General features: G+C 39.4%; 1 long non-coding RNA gene across 4 annotated transcripts in view; it reads left to right on the top strand.

The window, feature by feature from the left end:
* Positions 1-12,624, top strand: part of LOC129206102 (uncharacterized) — a 219,332-nt gene extending 206,708 nt beyond the window's left edge. For all 4 annotated transcript variants that reach the window (XR_008576986.1, XR_008576985.1, XR_008576984.1 and 1 more), the window contains 2 exons: positions 6,428-6,635; positions 8,255-12,624. This is a non-coding gene — a long non-coding RNA (uncharacterized LOC129206102). The remainder of the gene's footprint in view (positions 1-6,427; positions 6,636-8,254) is intronic.
* The last annotated feature ends 11,317 nt before the right edge of the window (positions 12,625-23,941 follow it).

Raw genomic sequence — 23,941 nt, 5'->3', positions numbered from 1 at the left:
TGCAGCACAAGGGTTTTGGGGTCTCTCAGCACATGTAAGGATTGAAAGCCACTCTGGTTACACAAACATTCAATTCCTGAAAGAAGACAGCAGTTGCCTTAGCCACAGAAATGTTGGTTAAAAGTAATATCCTGATTAGTCTCAGTACCATAAATCTTTCTTAGATGATAAAGTTGTGCATTGCTCCTGTTTGGTTAGAAGAAAGCGAATTTCACAGAAGTCTAATTTTACTACTGAAAAATAGTACGAGGTTGGGTTAATCTATGACCATCATGTCATCTCACATAATAAAATCTGGTGAGCTGGTAGCGGTGCTCCAGGAAGACGTCAGTTCAACTTCCACTAAAGCAGGAAGAGGAGAATTATCCAGAGCAATAAAGAGCTTGTACAAATAATACTGAGGAAATCAGAAGTTAATCTGAATACCAGCTCACACAATCTAATCAGTATGAATAGCTCCCTGCCAGCTGCTCCATTACCTGAAACAGGGGTCAACTGATAAACATCAGTCAGTCCTCTCATTTAAAAAAACCCACCAAAACCCCCAAGAAAACTAACAAACCCTCTTCATCTCAGAATCTCAAATTCCATCATACCCTATAAACACTAACCAGTTCCTCATCTCTCATTTGCAGTTCATATCCTGAGCTACATAGATTTGCTGTTAGAGATAAGGATATGAAAAAGTAAAGTGATATTAATATGCAGGTTGCAACCTGTTAACCTCTTTCAAGGCTGCTGTGCCTGACATTGTAAATAAAGGTGGTCAGTGAGTCTGCACAGGAACTTGGGGTCTGGCCACATGCCATTTGTTTAACGACGTCAGCCCAGATGAGTATGTTCAGGGAAAACAGTAGGAACGATCTGATGATTGAAAAAAGGAGGGAGCAAACAAGAAAGAACGGGAACGAGAAGGACCTGCTGTATGGCTGGGGGCTGCTTCGGGAGCTGGCAGAGAAAGACGTCGCCCAGCTGGCATCAAACCATACAAGTTACATTTTGATTCTTATACCGTGCTCACCACCCTTAGATATTTGTGAAAGTTATAGCCAAGACGGTATTTTTCTGCCTTTCCCTTTTAGCATGGGTGGGATTTTGCTGTCCTGAGAACCAGGTAACACCCGTCAATAGTGGCATTGAGATAGCAGTCAGGAAAAGATGGTTCTTGAGTCAGTATTCCGGTGTTTGAGTCAAAGGTTTGTCTTCAGTGATTTGCACAGTAGTTTTCTAATTTTTTCAGAAGGTACAGAAATTGGCTTTTTTCCTTTTCTTGGTAACTGAGAGAAAGAAGGGTTGAGCCACACTATAATGCAGAATTCTTCTGTACAACAGGTTAGAGGCTGCCCGGAGAAAATTGTTCTTTTCCGTTCTACAGACTTTTTTTCTTCATGTGTTTTAGATTTACAGATAAACTAATTAAAAATAATCAAAAGAAAAACAGAACACGACCAATATAAAATCCCCGAACATGCTTTTAAAGGTCACTGACACAGTTATATTTAGTTTTAACATATTTTTAATTTCATTATGTAGGAAATAAGCAGAGATTATTTCCTCAAACAAACCAACATTTTCTTAGCTTGTTTTCTTGACTTCAGATTTAGCTAAAAATATTATGAGCTGTAATAATCTGAGAACAGTATGTCTTTTTTACACTCAAATTGTTATTCACTATCACCTTACCTGTTAAGGAAAAAAATAAAGCCTCTCTGAATGAGCCACAGGTAAATTAAATTTAACTCAATTCTATGATTGAGGTGTTCTGGAGAAGAACTGCCCATAGCAGCTTATATATGCTTACAGTTATGGAAAGTCTACACCCAAATTAGAAGTAAGTCAAAATTATTTCAGTGAAACGTTTTCCTTTTAAGAAATGATATTGTCATTTTTGTCAAAGTGAAAAATAAAGAGAAACCTATAAAACAGATTCATTTAGATCATTATTTATAGAAACCAGATTTACTGTTTCACATTATGTTGAGTTATCACTCATTTTTCTTTCCAAGCACACGCTCTCTTTCCACTATTTACTTTTAATTTCAAAGGGGGAAATAATGAGATGAGGATTTTTTGATTATTTTTTTCACTTGAAATGCCTAGCCAGTAATGAAATAAAATATTCTATGCATCTTTAAAAAGTCAGACACCTGCTGTTGAAGGGGAAATAATAATAAATAATAAAAAAAAAAGAGAAAGAAAAAGAGAACAGGTGCAGTTAATGGGCCAGACTAAAGTATCATGGGAGATTTTCAAAGCTGCGGATGAATTTAGCCGCACCACTTCCGAGGAATATAAATGAATGTTGTTTACTTTGGTTTTCTGAAGATTGAAATTATCCTCGTCAGTGTAGGCTTTGGGGGGAAGTCCACTTGAAATAATTGTAGACACTTGAAATCACCGCGTTAGCGCCACCTCACATGACAAGGATAAATGCCACGCATACACCAATTTTCCACGGACAAACAGTATACCAGAGAACATTAGCACGCATTGTCAGCGAGAAGCCTTACATCTCCTCTTTCTATTTTGTTACTTTTATTTCAAAATTGCCTTTGAGCAGGAAGCAAGGTCTGGGCGCTTGTCCCAGGCAGGCAATGTTGTCTCTTTTTTTTTTTCCTCTGGTCTAACAGAACTTTTGCTCCTACCCACACTCCCTGTTGCGTTTGTTTATCTGAAACCATGCTGGAAAATTATGAGTTTATGAAAATGTAACACTGTGTCTGGATGCATGAAATTGTTATGTTATTAACCAAAAAGTCTTTTAATCGTTCGTGCCCCTACTCCAAATATATACGTGAATTGATACACATGCATTGACTCTGTTAAAAAAAACAACTTTCAGGAAGCTTTGGAATTACACAAAAATTAGACAATACTGTACAATTAAAACCCCATCTAATTTATTAATAGAAAGCTCTTGCTCATCTCTGGGCCTAATGTTGTGCTGATCAAAAGACACACCAAATTAATTTAGTTAGATGTTATCTATAATCTTATTCTAAAACCTTAGCTCTTTGTAAGGTCTCCCATTTTGTAAGGCGGCTGTGGAAAGAGTGAAAACTGTTTATTGAAGTGATTGTGGCGTATTCTAATATCCATAATGAGGGAGCTTTTTCCCCTCATGTATTCTACCCTTAGTAGACCTTTATATTCAGTATTTGAAATTGTTTTGGGAAAGTGCCTGTGTACTCAGAAACGCAAACTGCTTTCCTTGGTCTGTTTTGTTCTTTTTTTTTTATTTTCCATGAAATACTTTCTTTTATTCTTCCTGTACAGTGACCCACTGCATGTAAATTCAAGGCAATAACCATGTTACTTCTTTCGTTCCAATGACTCACTTTAGTTAGGAACAACCCCTGTTGTGTTAGTTGTTACTGCTAAGGTAATATCACACGCTGCGTTCCAACATCGTAACGGATTTGAATTCGAAATTGTAGAAAAACAAAAGGATCGAAAATAACCCGTAGGTGATTGAATGAGCTCCATGTAGAATCATCCTCAGGTCTGGATTCATCTGTCTGTCTTTTCTACAGACTGGGGGGAGGTGTGTTGTTTTTTTTCTTTTTTTAAAGACAGTTCTTAATGCTTGAACAAATCCCTTTTTCTTCCCCTCGGTAATGTGGTTAACTGTCTGGAATGTGAGCCACTGGAAATTCTTCCCCGCAGAAGAATCTCCATTAAGCTTTCAAACAGAGTTACTTCATCCCCACAGCTGCATGGATAGAAGACTTTCTAGTGCCTAAATACTTACTGTATATGTCATCCTTAAATTTAATTATTTTTTTTTCCCAGCCAGAGCTTTAGGAGCAGGTGCTAGCCTTTTGCTTCCTTTCTGCTTCCTCTGTGGGGAACGGGCTGGAAAGAGCCAACTAATTAGAAAATTCTACAGGGAAATTAATTCTGCAAACAGCTGAGGAATGACATTTCAGTATAATGCTCACTTTGTCTGTCAGCAGAGCGCTGGTCGGCTTCACAAGTGGCAGTTCTCCCAGATGTTACATATGTTGTGATGAGACCAGAACTGCATCATACATTGCCCGTTTACTAAAAACCGTGATGCTCCGGAAGAGTAAATACACTAAAACTAACCTCTAGGACGCGCTAGGTTGCTGTCACGAGGCGACAGCGTGGTATTTTTACCTACGCTTGAAGCGTAGCAATGAACCAAAGCGTTTCTAGCGAGCTGAGTGTTGGCTTTGCTTTCATGTAGGGCCGAGGCACGGGGCAGGAGGGTGAAAAGAGACATGCTGAACGACTCGGTGGGGAAGGGCTGGGTTGTCAAAGTTAGGCTTGCATATTGGACCCATCTAAAAATATGTGCAGATCTGTAACATGTCTGAGCAGAACGCTGGTTTAAACAGTTGGCTGGTTACGTGCACATGAGAAGAGTCAGATCTGCGTACACAGGCTCCCCTGTTCAGAGACGCTGGTGACTGAAAACTGCAAAGGCGGTTTGCTCTGGAGGAGCCTGTTGCGAGATGTTTGTGGAAACAGCACTGCCTTAGTGAAGATGATGACAGCCTACTCATTTCTCAGAGATCTTGCCAGTATCGGTTTTGTCATCTTAGTATTTCTCACTTAGGGACTAAACCCCCATTTAGTCACCCTGTCTTAAGTGATGTGCCAGGTGCTCAGTTCACTTCTTGTGACAGACCTTTGTGAGCCTCAAGCCAAGAACAGCATAAAACCCCCAGTCCTCCTCCCAAGCACATTCCTTATCTCTTCCTTCCAAAACGCCCAAATTTTCCTCAAACTGACATGAGGTAACCCTCAGGAGCAGCCTTCTCATGCACACCGTTCCCAGAGTGACTTGGCATCCCTTGTTTCTGTCCTGCCAGGAGATGGCCCTGGGCTTCCCTTTCATCTTCAGCTATGCAGAAGTGTCGCCCAGACTCCAGATGTCTGGGAATTTCTCTGGACTTAACACAGAAAGAGAGACTCGCAAGTGCCCATTGAGTAATATAGAACTGTTTTTCTTATCTCTTTGGTCCGAACACGGTGTCGAAGCTTGCAGTGTTATGAATACCCCTTTGTGCGGCAGCTGGTTCATTTTTGAGATGTCTTATTCTCCCTTAGCGGGGCTTGGATTCTTGAGCTCTTTTTTGTACTCTTATCTCTGTCATGAGTATCTGAATGCTTTTCCTTCCTGTGTCTCCTAAGAACTAATTTGTCATATCTAAGAATATAAAACGTAGTACATTCACGTAAGTCCCGTGGAGATACGTCGCTTTTCTGTAGCTGAAGATTTTCCAATGCATTTTCCTTTTTCTTATATTTGCTCTACTGTAACAGGACGTGACTTTTTCTTTCTCTCTTTTTCTCTCTTTCCCTTGTCCTGTACTTTACAAATGCAGTAATAGCCTATATTCTGTCTCAGTCAAAAATCTCATCACTCCTTATTTTCTTATCAGTCTGTTCTCTCCGGCATAATTACATTACTTAATACATTGCACAGTGCTGGAGCCAAGGACTGGTTTTAATGGTGAACAATCTATATCCTATTACCAGTTCAGTGCTACCATGCAGACGTTATTTGAGAATTACTTGGTTATGACCTTTTTTTAATCAAAAAAAATTCAAGTTTTTGCTATGTTCATGCTGAAGCGTAATCATCTTCCAGTACTAAAGGGCTTTGACTTCGGAAGAGTCATTCTCGCTGATGAAAATAACAGCGTTCAATTCTTTGTCTTTAAGAAAAATCAAGCCAATTTCTAAACTTCCTAAATTCGCTTCACCTGATAGCAATTATAGTTTTCCTAATGAGATGTAATTGCCTAAGAAACCATTGAAATAATGTGCAGCTAAATATTAACAACTTCCCCTTATCATCTTAATAATTAAAAAAAATCTCTTTGCATGTTTTAATTAATTTTTATAGTTGCATACATTAACAAATTGGCAGGACTAAAAGGCATCTATCTCCACGAGAGAGGTGCGTGGACTCTCGAATGTAAGCAGCTTGTTTCTAAAGTCTCTTTGAGCTGGAGAGGTCCTAAAGCCCACATATAGAAGATTTATTCTGCAGCCACATTTGCTGAATTAATTGACTTTTTAATTTTGAAATCCTAAATGCATCACTACTTGGCAGTTTTCCAAAGTGCATTGTGATATATCTGATGCGTGTACGATGGAAATTTGTCAAGCGGTCCATGTTTGATGCAAAGGCCTGTTTGCATTTACAACAGGAGCACAATTACATTATTAAATATTATTATCATATATTCTTCCCAGAATTACCTGTTTTATTATGGAGTGCTTGCTAATTACAGGAACACTGTCAGCTGAAATTTTTAAAGCGATTGTCAAATGGGAAATAAAATGGCAAAAGTGTGCTGTTTATTGCAGGTAAATGTCTAGCTAGATTGCCGTTATATACTACCTAGATAAAAGTTCTTGGTGATTTAATTTTCTATTTATTGTCATCCAGACGCTGAAAACACTGACCCAGCTGGCATGGAAATTTCATTTTTTCCAACTTATGGTAATGGATTAAATCATAAAAAAGAGCCATATTACATCCATGGAGATTCACTAGGGTGATCCGCACTGAATGGATTTTTATATGGGATAAATTTTTTTTCCAAAGTTCAACAAGAGTGAAGATTATATCTCTATGTGTTTAGGAGCCAAAAAGCGTAAGTAAAGGAGAAAGACACATCTGTCTGTGGAAGCTGTTGAATAATTGCATGTTTGTACTGTTTGCTTAATGGTGTAGCTGATGAATCTTTATGAGTTCTCCTGTAGAGTACAAAAGAGTTAGAGCGGCGTGGATGAGGACGTTTTCGTGCGATGTGGTGGTCATTAGCAAGAGCAGGAGGGGTTAAGCTAGAAGGAGGAGACGTCCTTGTTTTGGGGCCACGGGAGTGTGTGGGGATGTAAGGAGAACAGGGAGGTTAGGGGAATTGGGCAGTAAATTTAAAAAAACCCCACCTTTTAATTAAAATGTTTTGTTATGTTCTAAACACAATGCTTGTTTCCTTTGGGGTGAAGTGAAATGCTTTGTTTTCTTTTCACGTGTTCAAGAGGACTGACTTTCTATTTTGGTTTCAAGAGATCTACCCTTTTAAAAATTTGAATTCTATTTCAAAATGGTAATGCTGGTTTAAGAATCGAAACTTCTGTTTACTCATTTCCACTTCAAAGCCCAGTAGTTCACTTACCCCAGTTTCAGGGACAAAGCTGCTCACTGAAGTTGGTCTGAGTTTGCAAAGGGGTTTAGTATGTCCCAGATTCCGTTTTTCAATTAATGTTGTATTCATCAAGAAATTTCATTCATCTCTAGCTATAATGTTTTGTTTTGCAAGATTTTTTTTTTGTATGTGTTTGCCACACATACTGCAACAGTTAATAAAGAAAACCAATTTGAGTTATGACTCGTTTTGCTTGTACAAGTTTGTGAATAGCAATGCTGTATATGTTTTTAATTAAATTCTTTCTTTCCTCCAAGGATGTCACTACCCAAAACAAATTGAGAGTTTTGTTTAGAAAGTTTACTCGCACCTTGTATTGTTGTGTATACTCTTGAGACAAAGTTGCATCTGGGCTAGATATTTATAAGAGCAGTTTGCAAAGTTCAGAATGGAAACTTTTAAACTTTCATGCTGTCCCTAAGTTTTAATATATGCTTGGCTTAATGCGGCATTGCAGTATTAACAGAAATTCTTTATTTTGCATAATAGACAAATCTCTGCAAAACGTAAGCCTTTTCTTGATGCAGTTTTGCAACAGCTGCAGATAATGTTCTTTGTCGAATTTCTAGATTGTTCGGTAAGGTCAACATTCATAAAGCATTTTATCTACCACACTTTAAACATTTTTCTTTAGCTGTTCTAAAAATGCTAGTGTTATTATTTTCTCTGAAATCCCATCAATTTGTTATTTGTAGGCATGGCCTGGAAAGGAAGGAAGGAAGGATAAGGAGACAGTGGGAGTGAATCAATATTTTATTGTCGTGACACTCTGGTGTTATTCCAGCCAGTCAGTTTTACTTATAACCTCCGGACTGCAGCGCTATCTGTTGTGGTTGCTCAAAAATGAGAGGCTACATCTTCTTTGCTGCTAGTCGATGTGATGTGGCACAGATGAGAAAATAGGTAGGTATTTATGCCAGCTCTATTCTTTGACCGGAGGCTTTGACATTTTAAAGCTGTGCCAAGCTTTCCCAAAGAGCAGGCGGGCGGAGGGTGGACCTGTGTACAAGGCAAGACATGCTAACCTTCTTCTTATGGTGTGTCTCTTCTTCTTCCTCTTGCAGAGATAATGCCCGCCTCAGACATAACGTCTTGGGAGCTCTGAGGACTTTAGACCGAGGAAATTTTATGGGCCTGCTGATCTGAACTACTGAGGAGACTTTTGCAAATGTACCTTCCTCGCATCAGTTCATGGGAAGTGTCTGGTGCTGCTCATATCAATGCACATTTTTTAGCCTTCAGAACTCTCTTTAGATACAAGATTTGGCACTTGTAGCTATTAGAGATACATCTCTAAATGTGAACACGGGCAGATGCCTTAATATTTAAACAGTGTCCAAGTGATAATTAGGTTATGCAACTGGTCTTTATCTAAACAGAACACAGAAAAGCAAGAGGGGTTTACGGAAGGTTGTTTAACTTGTTTTCATGTTTTTCTTAATTTTAATTGGTCATCTAATCATTCCATTGTATTGATCAACAATATCCAGAAAGACACAAACTTAACTGTGCTAAGGATTAATCTAAGGATGCTATTTAAACATCTGCACATCGTGGCCAGAAAACCATGCTATTAAACTCATCTGAGGGCCTGCTGGTGCCATAAGAGAAGTGTGTTGGGGTGGCTAAGCGTACCAGGTCAGGTCCCTCGTGGCTGAAAAAAATAAAGTCATGGCATGTGGGTAAAACCCCAGAGATTTCCAGAAAAGACCATGATTCTTTTGCCGTTGGTCAATAAAATTTTTACTATTGACTCCCACAGAAGCAACGTTAGGCCAGTACTGCCTGCTTCTGAAATCCCACCGTTAATACCAGCCACCTTAAACGTCAGCCTGCTTGCCGCCTTTCCAAATATTGGAAAAGCCCTTGAAATCTCCACCCTTCAGCCCCACTGAAATCAAAAGAAGAGACTTTAGTTGGTAGGTTTTTGTTTGGCTTGGTTGGTTGGGATTTTTTTTGTTTTGTGGGTTGTTTATTTTTTTTGGTAGGCCATCTAGAAAAAAAATTGAGTGAAAATCAGATGAACATAAAATGATTTTTGACACATTTGGCAAATGGTAGTGTTTTCAGAAGTTTGCTCACAAAAACTGTTGTGTAAGCATCCACTTGCTCAGTTTGAGTAAGAGGGTTTCTTGCCAGGAAGGGGAAAAAAAAAGATCACCAGTTGGCAATATTCATCCTTTCCACTCATATTTTCTTTGCCTATGACTCCCAAGGCATTTGGTGGAAACGGCAGTGTTGCTTGTATATTTACAGCTAAAGCACAAGAGACTAAAGTGAAGATATGAAAACATGAATGCTGGAAAAGTTACGTTCCTGGAAAAGAGACACACAGATGAGCTGACAAAGAAACCTGATGCTCAGAACCACACTAAGAACCTGCAGATGCTCAGCATTTAGGAAAATCAAAACGCTTGTTTAGGAGCCTAAGTTACGCATTAAGCGACTGCCCCAAACTTTCATAACGCACTAGGAGAAGAGCAGGAATAAGAAGAGCATAAAATATTCATAGTTATCTATCCTAACTACTAGACCATATATTATACCCCTTGTCTTTATTTTTGGAAAAAAACCTGTATGACCTGCCTTTTTTTATTTTATTTTTTTTTAATAGAAACATAATCTGAGAAGCAATTTTTATGCTGGGCTGTTTTTTAACTGGGTTGGTGCTGAGGAATTAAAATAATCTGCAAGTCTCACATTTTGCTTTACATAGTTAATGTTACAATGACTGCCCGATTATTTATCATTCTGTTCCATTCATAAAATTGTGCCATATACCGTCATGTAGGAGCTGTCCAGAAGTTGACATGGCCTTTCATTGCTAAAAACTTTGGTTTGGCATGGAATGAAGTCAAATACAGGAAGGGAATTATTATGGAAACTCTAAGAATTTGAGACCTCAGCTATCAGCAGACACAACAAAAAAATTCCTCCTTTTATTGGAAGGCGTGTAATTACTGATCAGACAAAAATTGCCAAGAAATATTTCAAGAAGGTATTTGGCTTCTGAAAGCTAATTCTGCCATCAGAGTACTTGCCAGACATAAGCCGAGCATCACATTGTGATATTTTTTCTTATATGAAGAGAAGTTACAGATATAAAAAGGGTAAAATTTTGGAGTTCAGGATGTTACTGTCTGTTTCAAGGAACCCTACCGAATGTCTTTACAACCTCGAAAGCTCCTTTATTAAAGGAAAGATAAACTCCAAAGAATGTTGGTAAACTAACTTTTTTTCATTGAAGTGGATAAGATTATGATGGATATACCTGCTTACATTATCAGAGTCTAGGAATTTTAAGATAAACTCAGGTTCCAGAAAAATTCAAGCTATTCACAAGTCAAAATAATTTTCAAATGCATCCTGTGAAATAGAGCTATACGTGTGATGCTCATGCAAAGAATTTTCCAAGTTAGTTGGAGACATTTAAGTGTGGCACTGATTGCATGTGTTTAACCTTTGCACGGTAACGGTGTTGCTTTCAGCCGGAAATGATGAAGCCACGCATAGAACATTTGCATATCTAAAATATGTTCATAAACTAGACTTTAATGAAGCAGTTTTCAAAATTTTATTGTCATGTTTATTCTAAGTTAAAATGATATATCGTACACAAGAGTATCAAAATAACAACAGTATTATTTTGCTAGTGTGACAGAACAAGCTCACATAAGTAAAAATAAGGAATATTTACTGCACAAAAGGAAGCAAATGTGTTAGGCATGGATAATAGTTATTCAGAAAATGTTAGCATGGGGGAAAATTAAGAAACGTTGCACATCTCGGCTATTCTTAACTATGATTTCAGCGGAAGCCACCTTTTTTCTGAACAGAGCTGGTTGTTATGTGTACCTGCATCTTCATATCTTAAAATGACCTTAAAAAATGTTAGGTGAAAGCTAATTCTAATTAACTACTATTTAATCAGTTAATATTTGAAAGGATCAGCTTTGCATGGAAGAAGTATAGGGCTAAATCTGCAAAGAATACAATGCTGGGTAGCGCAACACCTAACTTTAAGGCACCCTGCCAGCTAGCGGGAATTTTTGCTCCAAGATTAGGCACGTCTCTTCCTTAATGAATGGAGAAGAAGAGCTAAGTCAGCTCAGAGCAATGTCGCTGGAGACCAGCAAGCTGAACTCTTCCAGAGAAAAACAACAAGATGCCAGCTGTATCCCTTAGAGTAAGGCATTTAACTCAGGTTTCTCCACTCTGGTCTTTGAATTAAACATCTCCAAACTGGCCAAAGGAAATCCCATCCCAATATGTAAAGCATTCACCTGAGTAGGGACCTGTTTTCAAAAATCTCTTCTGCTTTAGCTTGAAAATGTATTTCTCTGGCTTCCTGGTTCTTTTTGTTGAATTTTTTTACTTAGTATATATTGCATACTTTGAGAGACGGGGAGGAAAGTGCATTTGATCAATCAACTTGATAGTTATATATTCCTTGGCAGAGGAGAGAATGGTATGCGGGTTCCTGGTCCAATGAACATTTACTTTATTTATGCAGAGAAGTGCTTCAGTGGGACAGGCTGGTACCGAATCATCATAAGCTGCCAGGATTACTGAGGGATGGCTGTGGTAATCAAGGAAATTAGTGCAATCAGTATTCAAACACAGGGCCATATATATGCAGAGACAGAATATGAAGCCAGAGACCCATGAATATCACCTTTCTTCGTGTACACCACAAAGAAAACCATCTCTCTGTATAAGTCAAAATAACAGTACTTCTGCCTTTTCAGAGTTTTTGTTGTTGAATTCTGAAAAATCATGGAAAATGCCATTGTCTGATGTGAAAAACTTTATTAAGATGAATAAAAGGAAAAAGGTAAAACCAGCAAAATCTTTTATTCTGCGTACTTCTTAAGGGAAGCGTAAAGCAAGCCACATGTGCAAAATGGCAGAGAGATCAGATTGTTTTGTCTCTTTCTGCAGTGAGTTGAGCTGTAACCACCTGGCAGAGCGAGGAATTGCTGCTCCACCAAACACTTATCCCATGGAGAGGTAGCACTCTCCTGCTATTTCGTGACAGAGTAAATAGTTTAACGTTTGTGTGAACGTGTGGCTGGAGGGGCACCCTGTTTACGACGGACTACGGATGTCTGTGGAACGTTGCCCTTGAAGAAATTGCAGTATTTCCAGCAGGAAACCCAAATGCTAAGCAGATGTAATTTTCTTCCAGCCCTAAACTATTGGCCTCTTCAGTTTTAGGTTTATACTGGCAGAAAAATATGCGCTTCATTCAGTTTAACACTTTTAAGACAACGGTCACAAAACAATGACGTTTCAGCCCTGTTGACAAAGACTGGAAGCCGCTGGGAAGATCATGCAGATCTGCATTTCCCTGAGGGCACACAGACTGCTCATTAAATCTACTCGGTCATATCACTTACGCATTAAACTTAAAAAATCAAAACAAAAAAAGAAACCCGACCCCTAAAAGCAAGTAACACTCCTACTCAGAGGATGTTTAAGGGAGTTATTCCAACTTGATCTTTCTCCCACATACCCTCTATGGGAGGAAATATTTATGGAGGAAACAAACTGAAAAAGATCACAAAGATCCTGCCACATAGATTTCCTGGTCTTATTCTGTAGAGGAAGAGGCAAAAGTTCTTTCCTCAAATTCCTTTCCCCATGTAAACAGGGAGAAGAATATTGTCTTTTGTCAACATTTTGTTTTGCTCATTTGCTGTTATCTTCAAAACATGCTCTATGAAGATGCAATTTATTAATCATGTCTGTGTTGTGTTCTATAACAAAAATGATCCTTTGGGACCATATTTGTAACATGTGCTGAAATGTATTGTTTGCTAAGTGGCCTTATCTATAATTCAGAGAGACTTTGTGTGCTTTGGAAGACCATTTGGCAAACTCTGTGCAAGGAAGTAATTTAGTTATCTGGCTGCATTAAGGATGAAATCAATTTAAGATGAATTAGGACTTCTAGAAGAGAGATATGAAAAAAAAAAACAACCGAAGGTCTTGGCTTTGGAAGATGTAATTAGCCAGTATTGCAAAAGCCTTGGTGAACGTGCAGACAGATATCCTTTAGTGGATCTAGAGGAGCAATTTAAGAAAGTATTGTCCCCAGCTTTCCATTCCTACCTCTCAGCTGCTTGTTACTTTATCACCAGTTTAGATGTGGTGTGTACCCTAGCAAAGGCTGTTTCAGTGACAAAATAGATTAATTTAAATCACTGAGATTATTCAGGGGGCAGAGAGCAAATCACTTTCAAATGACATGAGACTTCATTTCAGTTTGAGTCCCTGTCTCCTCCTCTTGTTGCTCCATGGCCATAAAAATGTTGTAGAGGGGATGTTGCAACCCAAGTACTCCAGTGAAGGCAAAGCTCCAGCTGAGATTGACTTCAGTTCCAGAAGGTTCAGGTTCATAGCATGAACTTAGAGACTGGTTAGTGAGAATACACTGCTTAGTCCTGGCTAAGTGAAGATACAGTTCACAAGCTTTTATGTCAAGTCATTTGCAATACAGTGATAAATCTGTGCAATTTCACTTCCAGCTCAACAGGACGTTGGACGTTGCTAAACCGTTTAATGTACGTAACGTGATACTCTATGATAAAAATGATCCATTAGTGAGCTGAGTGACAAAAAAGCGTGTCTAAAAAAAAATCCGTAAGGATAGGCCAAGATCATTTGCATTTATTTTAATGATATCCAAATGGTCTTCTAACTGATGAGCAATAAAACTCTAGAAAGAGTTAAACTTACTGGCAGGCTTTATTCCGCTGCAGTGTTCTGTTTGACATAATTCCATAACCTCTTCCCTTCAATAAATGTCAACTACGTTGTTTTATTTTTTTAATTTCGTAAATGCCCGAGCTGTGAAGAGAGACAGAGCCTGAAAATTGTCAGGGATATATCACGTTTTGCATTCACACGCTCATGGGTTTTGTTAGGGTGACTGAAAGGCCAGAGAAGATGCTGCAGGAAGACTTTCAAGCAACAATAAATATGGAATTTGTTTCCAACTCAGTGTTTTGAAATGCTTTGAAAGCTTTAATCAAAAGGCCTTGCTGTGATCATCTCTGGTAGAGGAATAAGAGTAGTATTTCCACAATAAATGTTTTATTTTTGATGGTACTTTTTCTGAAAACCACCAATGGGGAAGAGAGGGGACTTGATGACCACACAGATTTAAAAAATGCTATAAACATATCTAATGGCAGAAGATGATAACAGTTTTTGAAGATCGCTGACCCGTCAAGAACTGCTGCAGCCAGATGAAAAACCTCCATTGCTCTTACTCTGAAGCTTGAGTAGTTAATGAAAAGGTCTGTGTGATACAGTAATATCTGACACAAAGGGACAGCCTCAAAGGCCTTTGAAGTCCTTTCTTCTCAAATGTCCTTTAGAAGGTAGAACAAGGCATTAAAACAAGATCTTTGTGGTAGTTCCACATCATCTGCAGGGACTGCAGGGACCATGACCATCTGGCTTTCAGCGCTCGCTCTGGCTGGTTTGAGAGTGTGGGACTGGTCTTCTGTTGATGTGTCTATTAAGAGAGACTTTTGCAGACTGTGTCATTTGTAAACATTATAAAATGATTGCATCATAATGGCCTAATCCATCTCCTACGAAAAAAATCGAATGACACTTAAATCTTCTCTGGGGCTGAAACTAAATGCGTTTGTGAAGAAGTCACAGAAAGCATCAAGCATGGTCAATACTTGCACCCGGCCTCACAGTGTTTGATACGGGACAAGCAGAAAAAGGCAAATTAAGAGCTTTCATTTCTGTGCGTACTTACGCTGTTATTTCCACAGAACCTTTAGATGCAGATTTGGCCTTGGAAAACTGTTTGTTTTGGAGCATAAGAAAGATGGAGATGGCCTTAAATAATCCTCTACCCTACACAACTTGGGATAAACTAAGAAAATAATAATGTGCCATTTTGCACAAGCATGAACTGGGGTCCATACAAATAATGACTAGCAAATGAAGTGCATTGTAATGAGTGAAATGAGGCTAACGACAAAGCTGTCCCTGAGTGTCTTCCTCCTAAGGTCAAGGCTGACAGAAATAAGCAGAGCTAATAAACTTAATCCTCAACCCAGCTTTAACAGTATTCCCAAAAGCTGTTTCAGAAAATATAAGCACATTAAAGACAGCCAGAAACCTAATCTGCTCAACAATCACAGATTTCTCAGTTGTGTGTTGAAGACGTAGCAACCTAAATTACCCTCGAAATGACTCTATTTCAAGTCATGTGCTTTTCTGCGCTATATTTTCGGAAGACTTCATACTAGTAGTACAAGAACTTATTCCAGACAAGGACTTATCTTGGGTTTATGTTAACGTATAATTTGTAAAAGTGTGTAATAAACATGCCTCACTGAGACTGGCAGAAATTATAGGAAGGAAAACACCACTGCTAACTTTGGGCCACTTGCTTTGATTCAGACCTCATTGTGTTATGTCTGTTACGTGAGCTTCAAAACTGCAGAGAAGTGATGAATCGTTGTGTGACTAAGACCAGAATTTCCAAAGCAGCCTCTTCTTTTTAGAAACTCTCTTTTGATTAAGGATTTCGACTTCCAATATAAATACTCACCAGCGGCCTGATGCTTAGGACGGGAAGCTTACTAACAGGCTTTCATTCAGATAGGAAGAAACACGCAATGCATAATTCAAGACCTTCGGCCTGGCATCCTGTTATACACCCACTGAAGTCGATGAAATTTTAGGGTGTACAGGAAGTGCCAACTGAAGCCTTGCAAATAAACACTTAGTGAATATTTATATAAATATGGTAAACAGAAAAGAAAAATACCAGTGTGCATGCTGGTGGTCAGTCTGAAATTGCTACTCTTCTCAGGCCAGTTTTTATATCCTTTAGAATAATAGGGCCATCATTATTTTTCCAATGCTTTTCAACTCGTGGTAAGAGAGAGTTTCCCCTCTGTTAGTCACACAAACTAAAAGCAGGTCTGTAATCTCAGTTTAGCAGCATTTGGAAACTAGTCCTGTTTGTAAACGATGAAAGGAAACCAGGCAGGAACCTATTTACCAAGTTTCTCTGCAGAAGCAGTCAGTTTTTCCAAGGTTACTCTTCTCTCCACACTGACCAGCTTCTCTGCACTGGATAAAGTTTCTGAATCCTTCAAAATACCAGTTTATCGTTGGTACAATGCAGGAGCTTAAAAATTAAAGCATGCATCAATGTCTTTGAAAGTATGTTTTAGAAACTACCATGATACTGCACTTGGTGTGTGTGTTCTGTTTTATTATTTAAAACCTGTAGATGTTTTGATCAAAATTGCTCATGACGTTGTTCGAGACACTGGGCAAGCTCAGAATGGGAGAATCCGTTGCTCTGAAGAGCCACACCTTAAATAATAAAAATCTATGTTTCTTGTTCTTCCAAAATGAAGCTTAATCTAGTAGTTAACTATCCAGGAAGCTACTGTTCAAAGGTGATGGACAATCTTGAATGAAGTGGAAAAAAGTTGTTGGTATAAATTAAATAAATATTTATTTATAATAAATGGTGGCATTTTAATAATTAGTGAGAAGTCTTGCCTTTATAGATTTTTCATAACATACTGTGTAACAATGAAAACAACAAGTTGATTATTCGACATACAAAAGCCAATCTTAGAGCTACAACAGATGGAGAGTGCCAGAGCCAGAAGAGAGTGAATATTTTTTAAAAGCTGTGTGATCACGTAATTAAATGGAGTGGATTAAATATGAGAATTCACAAACATTCAGGTGAGTTAGGTTCTGTTCTCATTGACACTGGAGAAGTAATGAAATTTCTGTTTTCCTACATGTACACGCTGTTTGGAAAATATTTATTAATGTTGAAATTAATAGCATCACGGCCATGCGCTTAGCAAGCCCAAAACTATAACATGACTTGAATGATCAGTTACACATAACAAAGTGATTATGGGGGCAAAGAGAACAGCAGAAGTTCTTCCAAATTGCTGAAAAATTACACGTATTGTTAACATTTGTCTCATAAGCATGACCAAACCAGTGACACAGAAGAATGGCAGGAAGGAGAGTGGGAAGAAAAGGGAATGATTGACCTTTTAATGATTACAGTGCTTGACAAAGCTGGAAATAGTTCCACCTTCTCCAAGTCAGACGCTCAAAAGACTATATTCTCTCCTTAAAGAAACAATTTCGTTTAAAAACGACACCAAGGACTGTGTCTGTCTATTATCTGCAGAGTCTTTTCCAATGATGACTGTAGTTAGGCTTTCCATTTTCCCAGAGATACCATGCATACCTGTTGTATCTTCTGCTGCAGCAGTGGAGATAAAGCTGGCGCTTGACTGGCTTTATTGATTCCTGAGGTCACACAGTTCCTGTTTCCTGTTTTATGGTGGGTTGTTTTCTTGTATTTAGTTCTTACGTAAGTGGGGCAGCTTTCATATGGTTTTGGAAGTATGTGACCAGCCATGAAGTCTCAAAGAAACAGTCAGTTTTCGGTTTATATTGCTGTAGGTCTGTTTTGGCTTGACTATCTTCCTCTTTACAAGCACCTTTCTGTCAAAGGAACAGAAGACAGCTTTCTTGCTCCCCAGCCATCCTGCAAAGTCCTGGGTGAAAGAGTCTCCTGTAGCCCACAGGTCTCACAGCAGTAATTCAGCCAAGTGCACAAATTCCACCCTTACCCCTGTGTTTCTTACGCTGACGTTGACACTCTCTTTGGGGAATGACAGTGAGGAGACTGGATGGCTTAAAATATTATTGATGGGCTGCTGCAGGGCTGGCTACAGTTTTTGTAGAGTCACGCACTCTCCATTAATCCTCTGCTAATTCATCTTGTGGCTGAATCCCACAGCTAGCGTAGAAGACTTCAGCCCTCTGTTTCACTAATTTGCTCAAAGGCAGGCTGGTGGCAACTGAAAGCTATGATGGCTAGACCCAATGGTTGGTTGTGACAATTGCTCTAGTGGCCTCGGTCCAAATTTTATGGACAAAATGTCAATATCTTAAAAAAATTCCTCCAAAATAACTGCTAGCCGAGGTTCACGGGCAACCAAGGGTTTAAAGACAAGAAGGGTGAACTTGTCTCTTCCCTGCAAGTGTTTTCCGTACGGCAGCAATGAAGTGCAAAGGGGCACTTTTATGTTAGCACCACCCAGGCTGTCAGTAAAGAACTTCTGTCCTCAGAAATACCAAATCGAGTTCATATGAATTTCCCACTCTTCCAAAACCACTTTCCCACCAGGCAGAAGAGATCACAAAATTAAACAGCATTCCCTCCTTCTCACATCTCTGCAGTTTGTAAGCACTGTGCCTCTCATCATGTTCCCAGGAGGTTTCCTTAACCATAATGTCTCATCTCTGCAAGCAGCTGCTTCCTTTTTGCACAAGAGTTCTTGGAGACTTGCTTCACTTATGAAAACTAAACCACTGAAAAGCTGGTAAATAACTAAGTTCTATTGGGAAGATGAAATCCCACTTCAGATGCACAGATTTGCTTAACCTAGAGGATAATTCTGGAATAACTATTGCTTTGGCAAAATTCTAAAATGGAACAAAGTTTGATTGTTCTTGGCTTGTCCTAATTTACTTACTTTGGGGTTACAGCCCACCCTCAATATGCACGTGTTAGTCCCGTTACTGCTAACAGGAGTTAGATACACACACGGATCTAAGGGAGGCATGACCGTTTACTCTCAGTGTTCCAAGGTCAGCTGAAGTCCGGACCTTTTACTTTCTCTATGCTCCACTAATTGAGAACAAAGCTTATGCAAGACTTCCTTGGGGAACATGGGGTCTGAGGTTTTTACAGTCCACAAGGCTAACATTCAAATATGAACCACAGCTGTTTGGACAGGAGTCTTGGACCTCTCTGTTTTGAACGATAGTGACCTGCTCAGCCTTACCAACTCCTGAAACTGAAATCCCCGCACAGCTAATGACTGGGATGTGAAAACTGCCTGGCAGGCAGACCTGGGTAAAGTGACCAATTTATAGTGCTCTGGGCTTTGCAGGTGGAAGGGCTGTTCTTTCTCTTCCTCCCCCTTCCCCCCCCATTGCTATACAGATCATTTCATGCATATACATATATGCATACGTAAAGATTTGAATCCGTGTTCACCATCCAACCAGCTGACCCAATGGTCTTGTTGCAGATGGTGAAGTTCCTCCCTTCTGCCAAATACAGGTATTTTTATGAGTCCCTGGGAAGAGGTAAAGTAAGAAGGGAAGCGGAGTGTGGGATAAACTGGTCACTCCATTTAAGTAGTGACAGACCTCCAGTGCCCCAACACTTTTAAATGCAATCTATATACCGTGGTAGTGCATGTGTTTTGAAGTACATAACATATAAAAGTGCCAGTTAAACCTTCCCTTTGATTTAACTGCAATTACACAACTATTTAGAATATCAGCAATGAGCAATTTTGCAGAGTGAGAGATGATACGCTGGATAATAGTTAACCTATTGAAATGGACTGGCAGTCCGCCTTCCAGTGGCCACTGCGGCTTGCATCGGGTCATAATTCGCGGTGGAGGCTGCTTGGGTGTTTTGCTTCAAGCCAATGACAGATCGTCTTATAGCACCTTACATTTAGAATCCATTATCTTCTTTGCAAAAATGATACTTATTCTCTGTATTAATACCTGATTGCAGCAAGACAAAGCATATCTTGACCTGTTTTGAGTGTCTGACCTTTCACATTCGTTTTGCTGTTGCAAAGCACATGGAAAGACTGTGGGAAAAAAAAAGCAATTTCTTATCTAGTGATATAATGAATATATGCATCCAAGATAATAGGAATTCCAGCATTCATGCTTGCTATAGAATATAGCAAGCAAATGCTAAGTATATTCTGGTTTTTTTAATACGGAAATAATTTTGACTGCATCTTTGGCTTTGTATGACATGGAAACTGGTGATTGTTTATGCTTTGCTACTTTTTTTGGTCTGTATTAAAATCCCACATGAGAAACAAATTTTTCTCTAGGAACAAAATGTTACTTTTTTGGGACTGAGTTCTAATTAGTTGGGCAGTACGTCTGTTTCTTTTCAGTTGGGAAAACGCAATGCATATAAAATCCTGATGGATAGCACATGATGCTGGAACCAGCCCCAGCCAATCAGCTACGTCACTTGATTAAAAGAAACCTATAAGAATTTAAGTAAAAAACCAAACCCAACAAGATAGTAAGAGCAGCAAACTGGCTGCAATATGGGATTTCATCATAGCTCTCAGATTGCTTTTCTTTTGCTGGTTGGCCTCCCCACACCTTATTGAAAGTTAACCTGCAGTTGTATTTAATTTAACCGTCTGCAGGATTGGTGATTAAGACCCTAAATACTGATGGCGGAAGATACGTGGTAAGCGGGATGGGGAGGAAATTCGTCATCAGACTACATCGGGCTGCAAGGACCACAGCTTTAGGGCAAGGGGCTCTTTGAAGGAACTTGACTGGGAGAAACTCAACAGAAATCCACCCCGGCACGAACCGTAGTATCGCAGACCAGTTCCCTTTGTGTGGGTTTTGTCTGTGACCGAGACAAAAGGCACGTCTTTCAGAGAGCATGTAAGCACATATTACGGCAATCACTCGCAGCCTTGCTGGGCGCAAAAGCTCCTGAGGATCCCGGGGTTTCACCCGATTGGAGGGTGCGATTTTCGGAGAGGTCTAACGCAGGCTATGAAGAAGTCTGAAGGAGAGGCAGGCCTTGCGGAGGGATGGAGCGGCATCTGGAATCCCTACGGACAACTGCAGGAATGTTTATTATTCTTTGTTTATTATGTTGAGTGTGTGCTCTCTCCCTCTTCCTCTCTTTGTCTCCCTTTGTTATTTGTGTAATAAAATTCCTCTAGGCATATAAAGTAAGTCATCTGGAATTGTGCAACTCCTTCTGCCAGGAAGCTGGAAAAGCCCCTCTCCTATGCGGAGAGAAAAATACGGACTCATCTCGACCACTGAGAAATTACAGAAATACAACATTTGTCTTTGGGTTACGTTTATAGAGCAAAGAGCTGTGGCAAATAATTGTGCTTCTGACTGTTAAAAAAAAATCTGCTTTTATCCTGTCCAAGGTGTTACGTTTATTTAAAACTCGAGAAATAATTTGTACATTTTAAAAGAAAGCACACGAAATAATACATTAAAAAGGCTCAGTGTCAGTGTTGTTTTTTCTGCCAGCGGGCGCAGAGAAGGAAAAGGAAATGAGTAAGGAGAGAGGAGCGTCTTTATGGCCACATGGCTAGTGAAATTTTCTATTTATTCTTTGGGGAAAAAGCAAAGTAGCTGCATAGCTGCTGGTTGGATGGGTGCCGGTACTATTTTTATTGGCAGGCAGGTCTGAGTGGCTGAAAGGTGGTCATTAACACCCTGACACAAAGTGCTGACAGGGCGATTATAAGATTAACACCCTATGTTATATTAACGGTGTCAAAACCTCCCCTCACCTGTCAGTGAGGAATAATGGCACGAAGGAAAACATTATAGACATACTGAGATTTTAACATTAAAATGCCACACAGCGACTGACTTTTTCAAATTGGTCTAAATATCTAGGTGACCTACTGAAGTCTGATAAAATGAAAGAACATATTTTAAATTATAGTTTCACCAAATTAAAAAATTAACACAAAAGCTAAGCCACAGGGTTTACTTCTTCTCTTGTTGATGGCTTTTAGCCCTGATCTGCCTGGGAATGGGTCTTTCACAACTGATGCCACTTGACTTTTGGGTTGAGATCTCGGAAACTCAGGAGTTTCCCTTGAGACTTGATAAATTTGACAAACAGAACTTTGCTGGAGAATCTTATTGCTGATATATGCAAGGCAAAAATTGACCAGGCTTTTCCTACAAGCTCCCTGGTTATCCCAGGCAGCACGAGAACCTGGTTTTACCAGTGGAAACCTCGGGCCCCTGAGGACCCATCTGAATTTGAAAGTGTTTCTGCTCTCTGTTCACGGAACAGGAAGGGCAAACCCTCCAGCACAGCTTCAGCTAACATGGCTTATACTGCCCAGTCTTCCGCCAGTTTGATTAAATAAAGCTAGGGCAGAAAATTCTTCCTGTAGCACTAAACCTACACCTTCATTGGTAAAAAATTAATTCATTGTGTTCCTGAATTGTATAATCATTTTAATCTGTAAGAACTAAAATGACAATATATTTTACTACTTGGGGAGAGGAAGGAGGGGGGGGGAAAGAAGAGTTAAAAAAAATAATAATACGAGAGATTCAACTTCCAACAAGGCCTTTCCAGGCACAGCCTGCTGGAGGAATGCCCCTGCACCCGTTTTGGCCCCGCATCCTTTTTTGCGCCTTTCCGGCAGTGGTGGTACGGCCACCGGGGATGGCGGGGCTGTGGATGGGAGCGGGACAAAACTGTCCTGGAGGCTGCGCCTGCAGGGGCCCCCAGGCCTTTCGCCCCTCTCTGCGGCACGATCTGGGCTCCGCGAGCTCTGCCGCCATTCCCCATACCTGCCCAAATATGCCTGGCCACTTGCCTGGCCAGTTTTATTCCGCGGTTGTTCCCCTCCCGGTGTACGTGCTCTGGAACACCGGTGATGCTCCGTATGATTTCTTTACCTTCAGCTCTCCAGGGTGCCTACCTTCACATCGCCCAAGTTTTGCCAACCCATGCATTCTTTCTATGTAGTTTTTAAATTATATTTTATATTGTATACGATGGTAGTATATTCTATATGCTATATAATTTTATCTGTAAGATCTATAGGTAGAATATATAATACATATTCTTTAGATATACTTCAGTTTCTAAACAAGATAAAGGTACAGTCAAAGCACTCAAAATGCCAGGAAGTGTTTATGTCTTGCATAAGAAAAGTTCAGTAGTTTTAAGTAAGATTTTTGGGATTTTTTTCAGAGCGCTGCAATGCCATCATATCATCGTAGCTTAAAGTTTATTGAAACCCCTTAACAAAGCGTATGTCGTTAACGCAGGACTCATTACAAATTACTAAAGCGCCATCTGAAAAGTTCAAATGTCTGGGAAACAGATCCAACAGAAACATTTAATAACTAAACAAGGATAAAGGATAGATTTATGACTGCTGTTTAGTTTGGGGGCTGTTGGAAGACAATGCAAAAAAATTCACAAACACTTCCAGAGCTTCTGTGAAATGAACACTGTGCCTGCAGAAAATGGAGTATTTATTACAGCAACTGATGAGAATTGCCAAAGGTAGGGAGTTTCCAATAAATAGGATTCTAGGTTTAGGAACAACCTGTTAAAGTATTTGTACGTGTAATTTTATTACAGCATCTGCTTTGGCTGAAGCCAAGGTCTCCAGGGCAATTCTGAACTTTCAAGTCATCTATAGAATCAAGTGTCTTCATCTACAGATCTTTTTTACATCAAAAAATGAAAAATATGACATAATTCAGAGAAAATTATGTTTAATCATGTTTTGTTAATGATATTCATGCAGGTTTCTATGCTGACAAGAATCTCAGAATATTTTCTGAAATGTTAGAAATGCCTTTAGAGATTCTTGGCATTTCACAAAATTTGAGTGATTTTTTTTTTTTTCCAAAACGAGGAAGAGTCAAGAAACACTGTCAAGGTAGTTTGGTATCAGTGGTCTAGTTTATAATGAGATCAGGTGGCCAGTGACGAGACACTCAAGTCATGAGCTCTTGCATGCATTACAGTCTTCTGGGAATTTGTGTCATACATAAGGGCTTTGTTTACCAAATGAATGGCATTGTGCTGCTCTCCATCGACTTTAGCCGTAAAATGCTTAACTACACCGTTGTAGCTG

The sequence above is a fragment of the Grus americana genome, chromosome 4 (assembly GCF_028858705.1).
Source record: "Grus americana isolate bGruAme1 chromosome 4, bGruAme1.mat, whole genome shotgun sequence".
Classification (NCBI taxonomy): Eukaryota; Metazoa; Chordata; class Aves; order Gruiformes; family Gruidae; genus Grus; species Grus americana.
Note: the sequence above shows the minus strand (reverse complement) of the source record. Positions and strands in the feature narration are given on the sequence as shown.